General features: G+C 39.1%; 1 protein-coding gene across 6 annotated transcripts in view; it reads right to left on the bottom strand.

Annotated features, from left to right (window-relative positions):
• The window catches only part of DAB1 (DAB adaptor protein 1), a 1,275,060-nt gene that overhangs the window by 673,705 nt on the left and 584,354 nt on the right, over positions 1-17,001 (bottom strand). Inside the window, exon 1 of one of the 6 annotated variants that reach the window (XM_054534046.2) lies at positions 9,524-9,652. The exons of 4 other annotated variants lie outside the window; for them this stretch is intronic. The gene's annotated coding sequence lies outside the window, so the exon portion shown is untranslated. Of the gene's footprint in view, positions 1-9,523; positions 9,653-17,001 lie in introns of those variants that run through there. One more of the 6 variants, XM_054534061.2, reaches the window with a different exon arrangement.

Raw genomic sequence — 17,001 nt, 5'->3', positions numbered from 1 at the left:
TAAAGAATACATAATAAAAATGAAATAAAATCTGAGAATGCATTACAATATTCCAGTATGGATTTAAGAACTTGGAAAGACATTAGATAATATCTAACCCAATACTCACCAAATAAAATGAAGGGAAAAGGGGACTGAGTTTGCATTCATGGAGAGCCTCCTATATTCTAAGAACTATGCTAAGGACTTTCTCGTATCAACCCCAATAAATCAGCTCACAGAGCAAATAAATCATGAACAAATCCACACAGAGAACAGCAAAAGTAGGTTTTCTACTCTTAGTCAAAGGCTCTTCCACCAAACTGTGTCTGATCATCTGGCCTCTTCTTGGGGCCCCAGGCACAGGTTGCTCTCAGCCACCACTAGCACTTATGGAACTCTTGAGAGATACCAAGGGTAGTGGGCCCTGTGTTGTAAACCTTTTGTATACCATTCACACAAGTACAGATGGCAAAAAGAGTAGTGCAGGCAAGACGGAGAGATCAGCTTAGGTGATTGCTGCCAGGTGCTTAAAGACATGCTGTGTGACAGATTCTCCCTTTACACTGAAACACTCACTCTGCTGAGGCTGGGAGGGCTGCCCTCTGACAGCTTGCAGCAGCTGAGAACTTGCTCCCCTAATGTCCTTCGCTGAGGATCACCTCCTCTCCCAGGAGAACAGCCACTTTTCTGGGGCCACCCAGTATTCAATGACTGATAGCAAAGGGGGAGGATATAAAATCTTGGCCTCTTGCTTCAATTTGGCACAACTCTACACGTCATCTCAGCTTCAGAGCTTCCCATGGAATTGACTGAGGCCTTTACTGTGACTGCATCACTGTTTAGCTTCCCACTCTGACTGGCCCTGACGCCCTTACTCCCTAGTAAACTTTCCACATGCAAACGTGTCTCAAAGCGGGCTTCCTGGGAAAGTGAATTTGCAATGCTGTGAAACCTTGAAAAAGTAAGATACAAACAAATAATTCAACTGAAGTAAAGAAATAGAAAACAATGGTGCATTTGTAGAGCCTAAGAAACTTGCAAACAAATCTTATTCCTCGTGATGAGACTTCTGGCCTTGGATAGTCTGGGGGAAAAAAAAAAAAGATACTAGTGAAGCAATTTTCTCACTCTGTCTAAAACTGCCCCCTGCTAGAGGAGATTGAGTTCTAAAGGCTCAGTTAAGGCAGGGAGGCAGATTGTTACAATGCAGGCACTGTAGTGTAGTGGAAAGGATAGGAGCTGTGGCTCCAGATGGAGCTGCAGTCATAGGTTGGCTCTTTCTGTGTAACCTTGACTATTATACTGAACCTCACTAGCCTCGGTGTCCTTAACTATAAAATGGGGACGATTCCTAACTTGCATGACTATTGTGACACTCGGTTACCTTCTTGACAGCAGAATCTTTCTCTAGAATTATTCCCAGAGATAAATGCTGCAACTTTACAGGACAATGATTTCACCCAAGGGGTCTTTGAATCTCTCTTGTGCAGCCCTTAGCTTGTCTTGGAAGTCATTAGAAGATAGTGTACAGTTGTCCCTTGGTATCTGCAGGGCACTGGTTCCAGAAACCCCCCATACCAAAATCCATGGATGCTGAAATCCCTTATATAAAATGGAGTATTACTTACATATAACCTACACACATCCTCCCATATACTTTAAATAATCTGTAGATTACTTATAATATTAATACCTAATACAATATAAATCCTATGTAAATAGTTATGTTGTATTTTAAAATTTGTATTTTTATTGTTGTATTGTTATTTTTATTTTTTTAAAAAACATATTTTTGATTCGTGGTTGGTGGGACCTGCAGTTAGTAGAACTGGTGGATGTGGAGGGCTGATGCAGTGGGCTTCTGTTGGAGGGTAATAATGAAAGGAATGGTCCTGGTGAGTTTTGGCCTCAGGAATAAAAGGAATGTTGGGACTTGAGGGTGACTGTAAAGATAAAATATCCTGAGGTCTGGAGATCCAGTTTCTCAATTGCCATAGCCCAGGAGCTAAACGCCAAGAAGACAATCAGAGATTCTTGGCTGCTCAGGGTTTGCTATAAGTTCTCTCCCCTTCCTCCACTTTTTTTGGGTAAAGAAAAATAGCTCTATTAGCTACAAAAGCTTTGTCTAGAGAATGTTGTTCTTTATTTGTTTGTTTGTTTTTGAGACAGAGTTTAGCTCTTGTTGCCCAGGCTGGAGTGAAATGGCGCGATCTCAGCTCACCGCAACCTCCACCTCCTGGGTTCAAGCGATTCTCCTGCCTCAGCCTTCCTTTGTAGCTGGAATTACAGGTATGCGCCACCACGCCCGGCTAATTTTGTATTTTTAGTACAGATAGGGTTTCTCCATGTTGGTCAGGCTGGTCTCGAACTCCTGACCTCAGGTGATCTGCCCACCTCCGCCTCCCAAAGTGCTGGGATTACAGGCGTGAGCCACTGCGCCTGGCCTAGAGATTGTTATATCACTCGTTCATTTGGTGCCCGCATAGGCAGGACAATGAGACAACCACTTTTTAGAATCATGTGCAAAGCATTATGGGAGCACAGGGAAAAGAACATTTAGCATTAGGCCAGACCTGGGCAAAAAATGAGATAGCTTCTTAAGGAGGTGATGCTTGAGCTGAATCTCATCTAGGCTCTTAGATGAGAAAGAGATTAGTATAGTCCAGATGGGCAAGGGAATAGTGCGGGTCAGATGGAGAGACCAGATCAAGTGCTTGCCTCCAGGAGTCAAAGGACATGGTATGTGGACAGATCACCCATGGGAAATGCAATAATAGCTGGGGGAAAAATCATGTGATATTCATTCTGACTACTGACATTCCAAATTCTTTCTGTTTTTCCTCTACTAATATTTTAGCATCATTCTGCAATTTGGACTACCTTGTTTGATACTGAATTCAACCCACCTAAGCATTTGAAGAAAATTTCACTTTCTCTTAAAGGTGGTATATTAGTGCATTCTCACATTGCTATAAAGAACTATCTGAGACTGGGTAATTTATAAAGAAAAGAGGTTTAATTGACTCACAGTTCCACAGGCTGTACAGGAAGCATGGTTAGGGAGGCTTCAGAAAACTTGCAATCAGGACTGAAGGCGAAGGAGAAGCAAGCATTCTTACATGGCCGGAGAAGAAGGAAGAGAGAGAAGGGGGAAGTGCTACACACTTTCAAATAACCAGATCTCAGGCGAACTCACTCACAATCATACAGTGAGGGGGAAGTCTGCCCCATGATCCAATCACTTCCTACCAGGCCCCTCCTCCAACATTGGAGATTACAATTTGACATGAGATTTTGGCGGGGACACAAACCCAAACCACATCAGGTGGGTACATAGAAGCTTAGAAGGAAGAAGGAATTTGTTCAAAGTTATACATTAGTAAAAGGTCAAGATGGAAGTCAAAGAATTTCTGGCCTCAGATCATCACTTTTTCTATCAAGCATTGGTAACCTGAACAGGTATGACTTGATGTTTCCGGTGTCTCACTGCACTGTACAATACTTTACTTTGTTAATTACAAATTTTAAATTGTCTGAGGTAATGAGAGTTGAACATCTTTCCCTCCCAATATTTTCTTATTTTTTTTTCCTCTTTTTATGTTTGTTTGTTTTTTTCTTTTTTATTATTATTATGATTATTATTATTATTATTATTATACTTTAGGCTCTATGGTACATGTGCGCAACGTGCAGGTAAGTTACATATGTATACATGTGCCATGCTGGTGCGCTGCACCCACCAACTCGTCATCTAGCATTAGGTATATCTCCCAATGCTATCCCTCCCCCTTCCCCCCACCCCACAACAGTCCCCGAAGTGTGATGTTCCCCTTCCTGTGTCCCTGTGTTCTCATTGTTCAATTCCCACCTATGAGTGAGAATATGCAGTGTTTGGTTTTTTGTTCTTGCGACAGTTTACTGAGAATGATGATTTCCAATTTCATCCATGTCCCTACAAAGGACATGAACTCATCATTTTTTATGGCTGCATAGTATTCCAAGGTGTATATGTGCCACATTTTCTTAATCCAGTCTATCATTGTTGGACATTTGGGTTGGTTCCAAGTCTTTGCTATTGTGAATAATGCCGCAATAAACATACGTGTGGCATGTGTCTTTATAGCAGCATGATTTATAGTCCTTTGGGTATATACCCAGTAATGGGATGGCTGGGTCAAATGGAATTTCTAGTTCTAGATCCCTGAGGAATCGCCACACTGACTTCCACAAGGGTTGAACTAGTTTACAGTCCCACCAACAGTGTAAAAGTGTTCCTATTTCTCCACATCCTCTCCAGCACCGGTTGTTTCCTGACTTTTTAATGATTGCCATTCTAACTGGTGTGAGATTGTATCTCATTGTGGTTTTGATTTGCATTTCTCTGATGGCCAGCGATGGTGAGCATTTTTCATGTGTTTTTTGGCTGCATAAATGTCTTCTTTTGAGAAGTGTCTGTTCATGTCCTTCACCCACTTTTTGATGGGGTTGTTTGTTTTTTTCTTGTAAATTTGTTGGAGTTCATTGTAGATTCTGGATATTAGCCCTTTGTTAGATGAGTAGGTTGCGAAAATTTTCTCCCATTTTGTAGGTTGCCTGTTCATTCTGATGGTAGTTTCCTTTGCTGTGCAGAAGCTCTTTAGTTTAATTAGATCCCATTTGTCAATTTTGGCTTTTGTTGCCATTGCTTTTGGTGTTTTAGACATGAAGTCCTTGCCCATGCCTATGTCCTGAATGGGAATGCCTAGGTTTTCTTCTAGGGTTTTTATGGTTTTAGGTCTAACATTTAAGTTTTTAATCCATCTTGAATTGATTTTTGTATAAGGTGTAAGGAAGGGATCCAGTTTCAGCTTTCTACATATGGCTAGCCAGTTTTCCCAGCACCATTTATTAAATAGGGAATCCTTTCCCCATTTCTTGTTTTTCTCAGGTTTGTCAAAGATCAGATAGTTGTAGATATGTGGCATTATTTCTGACGGCTCTGTTCTGTTCCATTGATCTATATCTCTGTTTTGGTACCAGTACCATGCTGTTTTGGTTACTGTAGCCTTGTAGTATAGTTTGAAGTCAGGTAGCATGATGCCTCCAGCTTTGTTCTTTTGGCTTAGGATTGACTTGGTGATGCGGGCTCTTTTTTGGTTCCATATGAACTTTAAAGTAGTTTTTTCCAATTCTGTGAAGAAAGTCATTGGTAACTTGATGGGGATGGCATTGAATCTGTAAATTACCTTGGGAAGGATGGCCATTTTCATGATATTGATTCTTCCTACCCATGAGCATGGAATGTTCTTCCATTTGTTTGTATCCTCTTTTATTTCCTTGAGCAGTGGTTTGTAGTTCTCCTTGAAGAGGTCCTTCACATCCCTAGTAAGTTGGATTCCTAGGTATTTTATTCTCTTTGAAGCAATTGTGAATGGGAGTTCACTCATGATTTGGCTCTCTGTTTGTCTGTTATTGATGTATAAGAATGCTTGTGATTTTTGTACATTGATTTTGTATCCTGAGACTTTGCTGAAGTTGCTTATCAGCTTAAGGAGATTTTGGGCTGAGACAATGGGGTTTTCTAGATATACTATCATGTCATCTGCAAACAGGGACAATTTGACTTCCTCTTTTCCTAATTGAATACCCTTGATTTCCTTCTCTTGCCTAATTGCCCTGGCCAGAACTTCCAACACTATGTTGAATAGAAGTGGTGAGAGAGGGCATCCCTGTCTTGTGCCAGTTTTCAAAGGGAATGCTTCCAGTTTTTGCCCATTCAGTATGATATTGGCTGTGGGTTTGTCATAAATAGCTCTTATTATTTTGAGATACATCCCATCAATACCTAATTTATTGAGAGTTTTTAGCATGAAGGGTTGTTGAATTTTGTCAAAGGCCTTTTCTGCATCTATTGAGATAATCATGTGGTTTTTGGCTTTGGTTCTGTTTATATGCTGGATTATATTTATTGATTTGCGTATATTGAACCAGCCTTGCATCCCAGGGATGAAGCCCACTTGATCATGGTGGATAAGCTTTTTGATGTGCTGCTGGATTCAGTTTGCCAGTATTTTATTGAGGATTTTTGCATCAATGTTCATCAAGGATATTGGTCTAAAATTCTCTTTTTTTGTTGTGTCTCTGCCAGGCTTTGGTATCAGGATGATGCTGGCCTCATAAAATGAGTTAGGGAGGATTTCCTCTTTTTCTATTGATTGGAATAGTTACAGAAGGAATGGTACCAGCTCCTCCTTGTACCTCTGGTAGAATTCGGCTGTGAACCCATCTGGTCCTGGACTTTTTTTGGTTGGTAAGCTATTGATTATTGCCACAATTTCAGCTCCTGTTATTGGTCTATTCAGAGATTCAACTTCTTCCTGGTTTAGTCTTGGGAGAGTGTATCTGTTGAGGAATTTATCCATTTCTTCTAGATTTTCTAGTTTATTTGCGTAGAGGTGTTTGTAATATTCTCTGATGGTAGTTTGTACTTCTGTGGGATTGGTGGTGATATCTCCTTTATCATTTTTTATTGCATCTATTTGATTCTTCTTTCTTTTTTTCTTTATTAATCTTGCTAGCGGTCTATCAATTTTGTTGATTCTTTCAAAAAACCAGCTCCTGGATTCATTGATTTTTTGAAGGGTTTTTTGTGTCTCTATTTCCTTCAGTTCTGCTCTGATTTTAGTTATTTCTTGCCTTCTGCTAGCTTTTGAATGTGTTTGCTCTTGCTTTTCTAGTTCTTTTAATTGTGATGTTAGGGTGTCAATTTTGGATCTTTCCTGCTTTCTCTTGTGGGCATTTAGTGCTATAAATTTCCCTCTACACACTGCTTTGAATGCATCCCAGAGATTCTGGTAAGTTGTGTCTTGGTTCTCGTTGGTTTCAAAGAACATCTTTATTTCTGCCTTCATTTCGTTATGTACCCAGTAGTCATTCAGGAGCAGGTTGTTCAGTTTCCATGTAGTTGAGCGGTTTTGAGTGAGATTCTTAATCCTGAGTTCTAGCTTGATTGCACTGTGATCTGAGAGATAGTTTGTTATAATTTCTGTTCTTTTACATTTATTGAGGAGAGCTTTACTTCCAAGTATATGGTCAATTTTGGAATAGGTGTGGTGTGGTGCTGAAAAAAATGTATATTCTGTTGATTTGGGGTGGAGAGTTCTGTAGATGTCTATTAGGTCTGCTTGGTGCAGAGCTGAGTTCAATTCCTGGGTATCCTTGTTGACTTTCTGTCTCGTTGATCTGTCTAAGGTTGACAGTGGGGTGTTAAAGTCTCCTATTATTAATGTGTGGGAGTCTAAGTCTCTTTGTAGGTCACTCAGGACTTGCTTTATGAATCTGGGTGCTCCTGTATTGGGTGCATATATATTTAGGATAGTTAGCTCTTCTTGTTGAATTAATCCCTTTACCATTATGTAATGGCCGTCTTTGTCTCTTTTGAACTTTGTTGGTTTAAAGTCTGTTTTACCAGAGACTAGGATTGCAACCCCTGCCTTTTTTTGTTTTCCATTTGCTTGGTAGATCTTCCTCCATCCTTTTATTCTGAGCCTATGTGTGTCTCTGCACATGAGATGGGTTTCCTGAATACAGCACACTGATGGGTCTTGAGTCTTTATCCAATTTGCCAGTCTGTGTCTTTTAATTGGAGCATTTAGTCCATTTACATTTAAAGTTAATATTGTTATGTGTGAATCTGATCCTGTCATTATGATGTTAGCTGGTAATTTTGCTCGTTAGTTGCTGCAGTCTCTTCCTAGTCTCGATGGTCTTTACATTTCGGTATGATTTTGCAGTGGCTGGTACCGGTTGTGCCTTTCCATGTTTAGCGCTTCCTTCAGGAGCTCTTTTAGGGCAGGCCGGGTGGTGACAAAATCTCTCAGCATTTGCTTGTCTGTAAAGTATTTTATTTCTCCTTCACTTATGAAGCTTAGTTTGGCAGGATATGAAATTCTGGGTTGAAAATTCTTTTCTTTAAGAATGTTGAATATTGACCCCCACTGTCTTCTGGCTTGTAGGGTTTCTGCCGAGAGATCCGCTGTTAGTCTGATGGGCTTCCCTTTATGGGTAACCCAACCTTTCTCTCTGGCTGCCGTTAACATTTTTTCCTTCATTTCAACTTTGGTGAATCTGACAATTATGTGTCTTGGAGTTGCTCTTCTCGAGGAGTATCTTTGTGGCGTTCTCTGTATTTCCTGAATCTGAATGTTGGCCTGCCTTGCTAGATTGGGGAAGTTCTCCTGGATAATATCCTGCAGAGTGTTTTCCAACTTGTTTCCATTCTCCCCGTCACTTTCAGGTACACCAATCAGACGTAGATTTGGTCTTTTCACATAGTCCCACATTTCTTGGAGGCTTTGCTCGTTTCTTTTTATTCTTTTTTCTCTAAACTTCCCTTCTCGCTTCATTTCATTCATTTCATCTTCCAGGGCTGATACCCTTTCTTCCATTTGATCGCATCAGCTCCTGAGGCTTCTGCATTCTTCACGTAATTCTCGAACCTTGGTTTTCAGCTCCATCAGCTCCTTTAAGCACTTCTCTGTATTGGTTATTCTAGTTATACATTCTTCTAAATTTTTTTCAAAGTTTTCAACTTCTTTGCCTTTGGTTTGAATATCCTCCCGTAGCTCAGAGTAATTTGATCGTCTGAAGCCTTCTTCTCTCAGCTCGTCAAAGTCATTCTCCATCCAGCTTTGTTCCGTTGCTGGTGAGGAACTGCATTCCTTTGGAGGAGGAGAGGTACTCTGCTTTTTAGAGTTTCCAGTTTTTCTGCTCTGTTTTTTCCCCATCTTTGTGGTTTTATCTACTTTTGGTCTTTGATGATGGTGATGTACAGATGGGTTTTTGGTGTGGATGTCCTTTCTGTTAGTTTTCCTTCTAACAGACAGGACCCTCAGCTGCAGGTCTGTTGGAGTACCTGGCCGGCCGTGTGAGGTGTCAGTCTGCCCCTGCGAGGTGTCAGTCTGCCCCTGCTGGGGGGTGCCTCCCAGTTAGGCTGCTCGGGGGTCAGGGGTCAGGGACCCACTTGAGGAGGCAGTCAGCCCGTTCTCAGATCTCCAGCTGCGTGCTGGGAGAACCACTGCTCTCCTCAAAGCTGTCAGACAGGGACATTTAAGTCTGCAGAGGTTACTGCTGTCTTTTTGTTTGTCTGTGCCCTGCACCCAGAGGTGGAGCCTACAGAGGCAGGCAGGCCTCCTTGAGCTGTGGTGGGCTCCACCCAGTTCAAGCTTCCCGGCTGCTTTGTTTACCTAAGCGAGCCTGGGCAATGGCGGGCGCCCCTCCCCCAGCCTCGCTGCCGACTTGCTGTTTGATCTCAGACTGCTGTGCTAGCACTCAGCGAGACTCCGTGGGCGTAGGACCCTCTGAGCCAGGTGCGGGCTATACTCTCCTGGGGCACCGTTTCCTAAGCCCGTCGGAAAAGCACAGTATTCGGGTAGGAGTGGCTCGATTTTCCAGGTGTCGTCTGTCACCCCTGGAAAGGGAACTCCCTGACCCCTTGCGCTTCCCGAGTGAGGCAATGCCTCGCCCCTGCTTCGGCTGGCGCATGGTGCACTCACCCACTGACCTGCGCCCACTGTCTGGCACTCCCTAGTGAGATGAACAGGGTACCTCAGATGGAAATGCAGAAATCACCCGTCTTCTGCGTCGCTCGCGCTGGGAGCTGTAGACCGGAGCTGTAGACCGGAGCTGTTCCTATTCGGCCATCTTGGCTCCTCCCCCTCTTATTTTTTTTTTAAAAAAACCACAACCCATTGCTCAATGTTGAATAATAGGCATATTAAGATATATCTCAGGCTTAATAAATAATCACCACTGGGGTTAATTTATATTATTTTATAGTATGCATGTGACGGATCCTTATTAATATTACATTCTTCTGGTTGGGATGCTATGAACAATTTTACAATGGCCTAATTAAAATAAACAGGAACTGAGAGAGACCAAAGGCTGCAACTAGAACTTGTGTTCAGTTCTCTAAAATCAATCGTAATGTAAATGCAAATGCAAGCAAAAGTCGATAGAATAGCATGTGTAGGACCAAAACTCATGCTGAAGTCTTAGGGTTTATAAACAGGCAATATGGAGGTAAAAGCTGAGCTCTTTTGGAATGAAACAGATCTCAGTTCTGCAACTTCACTGCTGTGTGACCTAGGACAAACCCCTCAACTGTTCTGAAGCTGTTTCCTCTTCCACTAAATGAGGCTGTTCTTGAATTAAATGAAAAAAAAAAAAAAAAAAAAGGATGCTGGCAAGGGTTTGGTACATGTAAGCATTTGGTAGATATTAGTTCTCTGAGCCACTGCCTCCACATCTTTACTTGATCTGGAAAATACCACTTTGTGGGACCAAAGACCAACTTGATGTAGACAAAGCAAGTAAGGGATTTTTCAAACTCAATTTCCTCTAGTACATTTAGGAATAAAGATATATTAATGTATTCAAATAACTCTTAGATTTGTAAATTGTGAGATATCTGCTCTGGAAATTTGAATGCTTGGCACATTGCATATTTATTTATCTTTCTTTTCCAATACATGTATAGCTAGGTAAATTGCTCCTTTTAAATTATTTCAAGTATTATGTAAACAGTTACGACTTATGTCAACATAAACCCAATGCCATAAACTTAAGAAATAGGTTTGAAGGACAATTTGATAATATGTAATAAAAACCTTAAAATTTGCTTAAGCCTACTTTTAGGGAACTTCATCTTAAGGAAATAATTTAATAATTATAGATGTGTCCAAAGATTCAGCCATAAAGATCTATACATCCTTATTACAGTAAATGTTAGAAATAAAGAGATTCAATAACAGTGGTCTGGATAAATAAATTTGTATCTATATTATAAAGCCATTAAGTGATAATAAAGAACATTTAATGCCATTAGAATGTTTTCTTAACATTTTTAAGTAGAAAAAAATAGGACACTAGAATGTATAATGATAAGCCTACTTTTGTAAAAAGTACTTAAGTATGTAAGAAAAAGATGAAAGAAAATATATCAAATGTTGTGAACAGTTACCACTGAATACTAAGAATGGGACAATTTTATTTTCTTCTTTTTGCTTATTTGTAATTTCTAAAATTTCTACCATATTTATTATTACTTTAGAGGATGCTAACCTTCTAAAATTTAAATTAAAACCCATGCCATAAACAATATGAAAACCCAAACAACATTCTGAAAAAGCACATTTGTATAAAAATAATTGACAAATGCAATGCTTCTACTATAAAAAGTTAAGTAAATTGAGAAGAATAATATTTGATATCACAATATAAATGAATAAAAGATATAAATAAAACACTTAATACAATGAATAAACAAGCCTGTGGAAATAGTCAAGTTTGGAAGCAACCAAATACATGAAAATTAACAAAATTTGGTGGCTTTTTAAAATCTATTAAGTTAGCATAGTTTAAATTAAAAGGGACAACTACTTAATAGTGCTAGTAGGGAGATAAATAGGCTTTTGCTACATTATAAGTAGAAGTTTAAAACGGTACAATATTTTTATGAAATACATAAGCAATGTGTATCAACAGCCCTAAATAAGTATTTGTAACTGTTGACTGACTAAATAATTTTACTTTTGGGAAACTGTGAATAGAGCAATCTCTAAATACAGAATCCATATTGTGAACAAAAGTGTTCAGTGTAACATTATTTATGACAGGATAATTGGAAACAACTTAAATGCCTATTTGTAGGGGAGACAGTGATATTTTCATTTCACAATGGTATGTAGCTATTACAGCAGTATTTAAGGACGCTTTACAGTTGAATAATATGTATGTGGTATTTTAAGTGAAAAAGCATGATGAATATGTGTGTGCACTCAAACACACCCACACATGTACATACACATATTCACAAATAAATACATGTGTTGTTTTTGGGTTACAGGATTGGTTTTTTTCTTCTTCCCTTTTTTTTTTTTAAATTATCTCTGTGTATGTGTGTGTGTGTGTGTTTGCGTGTGCATGTGTGTGTGTTTCAAATTTCCTTTAATGAGTACAGGTTAGTTTTTCAATGTTGAAAACTCCCTTTATGAAATAAAAATAGACAACTTTTTGATATTCTTCTGCCCTTAGGAAAGTCTAGAGGAGCTAGCATTTAACATAGAGATAGCTAGAGGAATATTTGCCCATTTAACTGTCTAAGTTAGAACAGTTGCTAGAGGAAAAACAAAGCAATAGAAGTTAGAGGTAGTTTGCAATCAATTTAAAGTCTGGTAAGTATCTTAAATCAATTTTATGAGGAGCATATTCAGCTGTAGAAAACCATGCAAGGAAATAGGAAGATAAATGATATTTCTTTATCTTTTAAATGTGTGCTTAGGGAAAAAAGGACGAGGGTGACCATAATGAACAGAAAAGACATTAGAATAGAATATCAAAGCAGGCACACATAATACAATTCATTAATGTTCTTCCCTCAACTAATTTACATTTGTACAACAAATTGGGGCCAAATGGATGGGGCCAACAAAGTTGGAACTGGCCATGGAGCTTCCTAGGAAATAGACTTTGACTTGGATGCTTGTTTCCTGAGCAACAAAAGGTGAGAGAGATAAGCAGGTGGGTCAGTGGTACTTAGAAAATGTTTGTGCAACCAGTAGTCACTAATTCAATCCTTCATGTCAGAAAATTGCAACTGCATTCTACAGGTTACTCAGGCCAAAAAATTTTGAATCATGTTTGACTGTTTCTTTTTTGATTTAAATCTCACTTCTAATCAATCAATATTGGCTCCGCCTTGAAAACACATTCATAGTCCAACCATTTCTCACCATTTCTCATGCTGTGACTCTATTCTCAACTACCATCATCTTTCACCTTGATTATTGCAATAGCGCGCTTAGCAGTTTCCTGCAACTTATCATCCTCTTTCAGTGTATTCTCAACAATGCAGCTAGGGTAATTTTTAATTAAAAGGAGGGAGAGGGAGAGGGAGAGGAAGAGGGAGGGGGAGGGCAAAGGGGAGGGGGAAGGGGAGAGGGAAGGGGAGAGGGAGAGAGAGAGGGAGAGGGAGAGAGCTTATGCCATTGTTTTCCATCATGGCTAGAAAACTCCTACCTTGATCCAGTTTCTGGCTACCTCCCTGACTTCATGTCCCACCATCCTTCTCCTTGCTCAATATGCTCTTCCTACTACTCGCTCCCTTACTGTTCCTACAACATACTAGGTACTCTTCTAGACACTCTTCCTGCCTTAGAGTTTTTGCGTTGGGTATTCCATCTAATCACAAACAACTTCTTCCAGATGGTGTGTGGCTTGCTCCCTCACTGTGTTGAAATCTTTGCTAAAATGATCTTCCATTATTGGAGGACCTTCCCTGATTACCCTATGAAAGATTGCAGCCCACATTTCCAGCAGTTTTGCATAGCTTCAACAAATGTATTCAGACCACAGTCAATGTCAATTGTGTCCACTGGAGTTGGGCAGTGTGCAGACTGAGTTGACAGACACAGTAGCCCTGTCTGTCACCATCTCTCCTCCTGTGTTCTTCTTTTTCAGAGTGCTTAATACTACCTGATATATATTTTTAGTTAATTATTTGTTTATTGTTTCTCTCATCCCATCCCTACTATAATGAAACCTTCAGCAGAGCAGTCATTTTCTATGTTTTGTGTACTGCCATGTCTCCAGAGACCACACCTGTTTTGTCATAGATACTTAGTAAATATTTACTGAGAAAATGTAGGAATGACCACGGCAGAGTAGTGCTATCCTGTATAGTAGCCATTAGCTACATAAGATTTTTGGGCATTGAAATATGGCTAGTGTGCATGGAATACTATATAGCCATAAAAAAGAATGAGATCATGTCCTTTGCAAGGACATGGATGAAGCTGGAAACCATCATTCTTAGTAAACTAACACAGGAACAGAAAACTAAACGCTGCATGTCCTCACTCATAAATGAGAATTGAACAATGAGAACACATGGACACGGGGAGGGTAACAACACAGACTGGGGCCTGTCAGGGGTTGGAGAGCAAGGGGAGGGAGAGCATTAGGACAAATACCTCATGCATATGGGGCTTAAAACCTAGATGACGAGTTGACAGGTGCAGCAAACCACCATGTCACATGTATACCTACACGTTCTGCACATGTATCCCAGAACTTAAAGTAAAATTTAAAAAAATTTTAAAAAAAATATGGCTAGTGTGGCTGAGGAACTGAATATTTTACTTTTAATTTTAATTCAAATTAAAATTTAAAAGTGGAATTAGTGTTCAATATTGTGTCACTAAACTCAGCTTTATGGTTTTTACAGAACTACATTTCACTTTAACCACTACATTTTATATTATTTAAATTAATGTACTTTTTACTTTTTTAATGTGATACTAAAAAATTTAAGATTACATATGTGGCTTGCATTATACTTCTATTGAACAGCACTGTTCTAGTTCCTTCAGCTGTAAAGGACAGTAATGGTACCTACCTTAGAGGTAAAGTACCTGGCATAACAAATGCTCAGTAAATGTTAGTCATCATTGTGTCATTGTTACTATTATGAAATATAGGACACTATAGGTACCTGTATAAGAGGCCAGTCCTTATCTATGAGTTGAAGGAAGGCATAATTTTGAAATGTGTTTGAGCTACATTCTGAAATAATTTTATGAATAAGTAAATCTTAAGTGGGGGAGTGAGCAGGAAATATGGTGGCCAAAGCATTCCCCAACCAAAGGACAGCGCCATAACCTAAACAGTTGTACTGACCCCAAAGCCTGTTCTGTGACACACCATATAACACTGCCTCTTAACAAACTTGCATCAAATGAAATAAAAGTTAAGACAAAAGGACACTCTCTAGATCCTAAAAAGAGTGCATTTAACCTTGAGATAAGCAACTTTAAAATTTGATTTGATCTAGTACTTCTCAAACTCCATGTCTGAAGATCCGATCCCTGAAGAGTTTTTGGACTTATTATTTGGGGTGTGAGAACTCTATTATAATCTTATATTTTCTTTATGTGTTTTATTATGATCTTAAACATTTACATATGCATATTCTAAGTTATATGGACAGACACATTATAAATAGCTCCCTTTTTATAAATGGGCAAAGCTGTGAGATTTCCATGCCAGCTTTTGTGATTATGTTTATGATTGCATTGCTTCTGTTAATTACCTATGGTGATTGAATCTTTAATTCCATGTTCCTTACACCAGATCCTGGGGACCACAGGAGGTATCTGAAAGGTGCACAGAATTTTATTCTATATTTTTACTTTTAAAGTAATTGATGCACAAGACTTAGCCGATTCAATCTTGTCTCACTAGAAAAAGTACTGAGAAAGAAAGATGAGACAGGAAGAGAGAGTTTTTTTTATTGACAGAATCCAATACAATTTTAGTCAAATGCTTTGAATTGCTCTAAAAAACACACACTTCATCCTGTAAACTGATATTACACCTAAGTATTATTATGATTTTTCCTCACTACTATAAGAATGTATATATTCAGGCTGTCAAAAATATATTTTACATGATAACTTGCCATTTGGAAAATATTCCTTACAGGACTCTGGGCATCATCAAATTATCTGGACATGGCCCCCCGCCCACCATGAAAATTGTTCTTAACTTACTGCTGCACCTGGAGGGACCATTCTAATTGGCCTCACAATGTATCCGAGGGTTAAATTAATTTATGTGAACTTCACAGCAGGACAGCTGCCCGGCACTGTATACTAGCAGCTGTTTGACGCAATAAACCAAGAATCAGATTTTCTTGCAGCAGAAATAAATTTTTAACAACATCGCCCATTCCCACAGTGGCAAAATACAAGATATGATTTCTGTATGCCATGATTGTGATAGAAGCCTCCTAGGAGGAAGGGTGTCACTTTCTAAGTCAAGGCCCTGTCCTGCCACATTATTTAAGCACAACATGACATGGAAATATATTTAATAGGATTTGGCTACAGGCAAGAAGTCTGAAAAACAGTACAGGGATTGGAAGAATCTGCTGTTGAGTTATGCATGGAATTCAGGATTTACTAGAACTGAAATCTTTAAGACAATCTTTGCTTCATAACAAATAAAACAAAAAATTTCTTCTCAAATATAAAGATATTGGTACATTCATTATGATAATAGCCATCATATTCCTAGGACCAGGGAAAAGATAAAAGGTGTATCTGTATATTTATTTCACAGTTCAGCTCCACTGAAATTATTTTTATTCAGCACACACAAAAAAGCTGGCACTTCATTAGACCCTTTGCAATTATCTATTTATTAATAATAGAGAGGCGCAGCACTACTCATTGTGGGTGTTACATATCTATAATTTTGCAATAATGTTGTTAGGTAGATATCATCCTCTCACCAAATTTGTTTCATGTGCTTGGAACACAATGTGGTGGGGGATCATCTTGCATCATTCAGAAAAGAGCGACCTGCAAGGATGGAGAAGCAATACGGCACAGAAGCCCCAATCACCGCAAACTCCTATGGAGCAGAGCCATCTCAGCCCTTATCAATTACCCTAGGATGATTGTGTGAGGTAGAGAAATGTGCTCTACTTTGTTCAAGCTACCGTTGTTTGATGTCTTTTTATATGTGGGTCAATTATCTATAATTCAACTAATAAAAATCCCATACAAAATTGCAATCTTTGTGACTTCAAAAAGAGAGAAATTCTTATTTTCAGGCAAAGAAAATTGATATCAGTGGTAATATTGGCTAACTGTTGGAAAGATGAAGAAAAGGTAGAACAACATAAAATCCTATTGCCTAATTATTATAAGATCTAAGAGACTATAAACTATACTCAGGTAGCCAATGAATACAAGGAAGAATGGTGCTAGCCGTTGAATACTGAACCTGCTGCATAATGTAAAAGGTAGGATGAACATGAAGAAATACTTTCAGGGAGAAGACATTTCCAAACACCTAACAGGCACAAAGCAAACAGAGTTGTCCTTTGGGATCCATGGGGGATTTGTTCCAGGACCTCCCATGGATACCAAAACCCACAGTGTTCAAGACCCTTACATAAAATGGCATACTATT

Source organism: Pongo abelii, chromosome 1 (assembly GCF_028885655.2).
Source record: "Pongo abelii isolate AG06213 chromosome 1, NHGRI_mPonAbe1-v2.0_pri, whole genome shotgun sequence".
Taxonomy (NCBI): domain Eukaryota; kingdom Metazoa; phylum Chordata; class Mammalia; order Primates; family Hominidae; genus Pongo; species Pongo abelii.
This window is presented reverse-complemented; position numbering and strand designations above follow the sequence as displayed.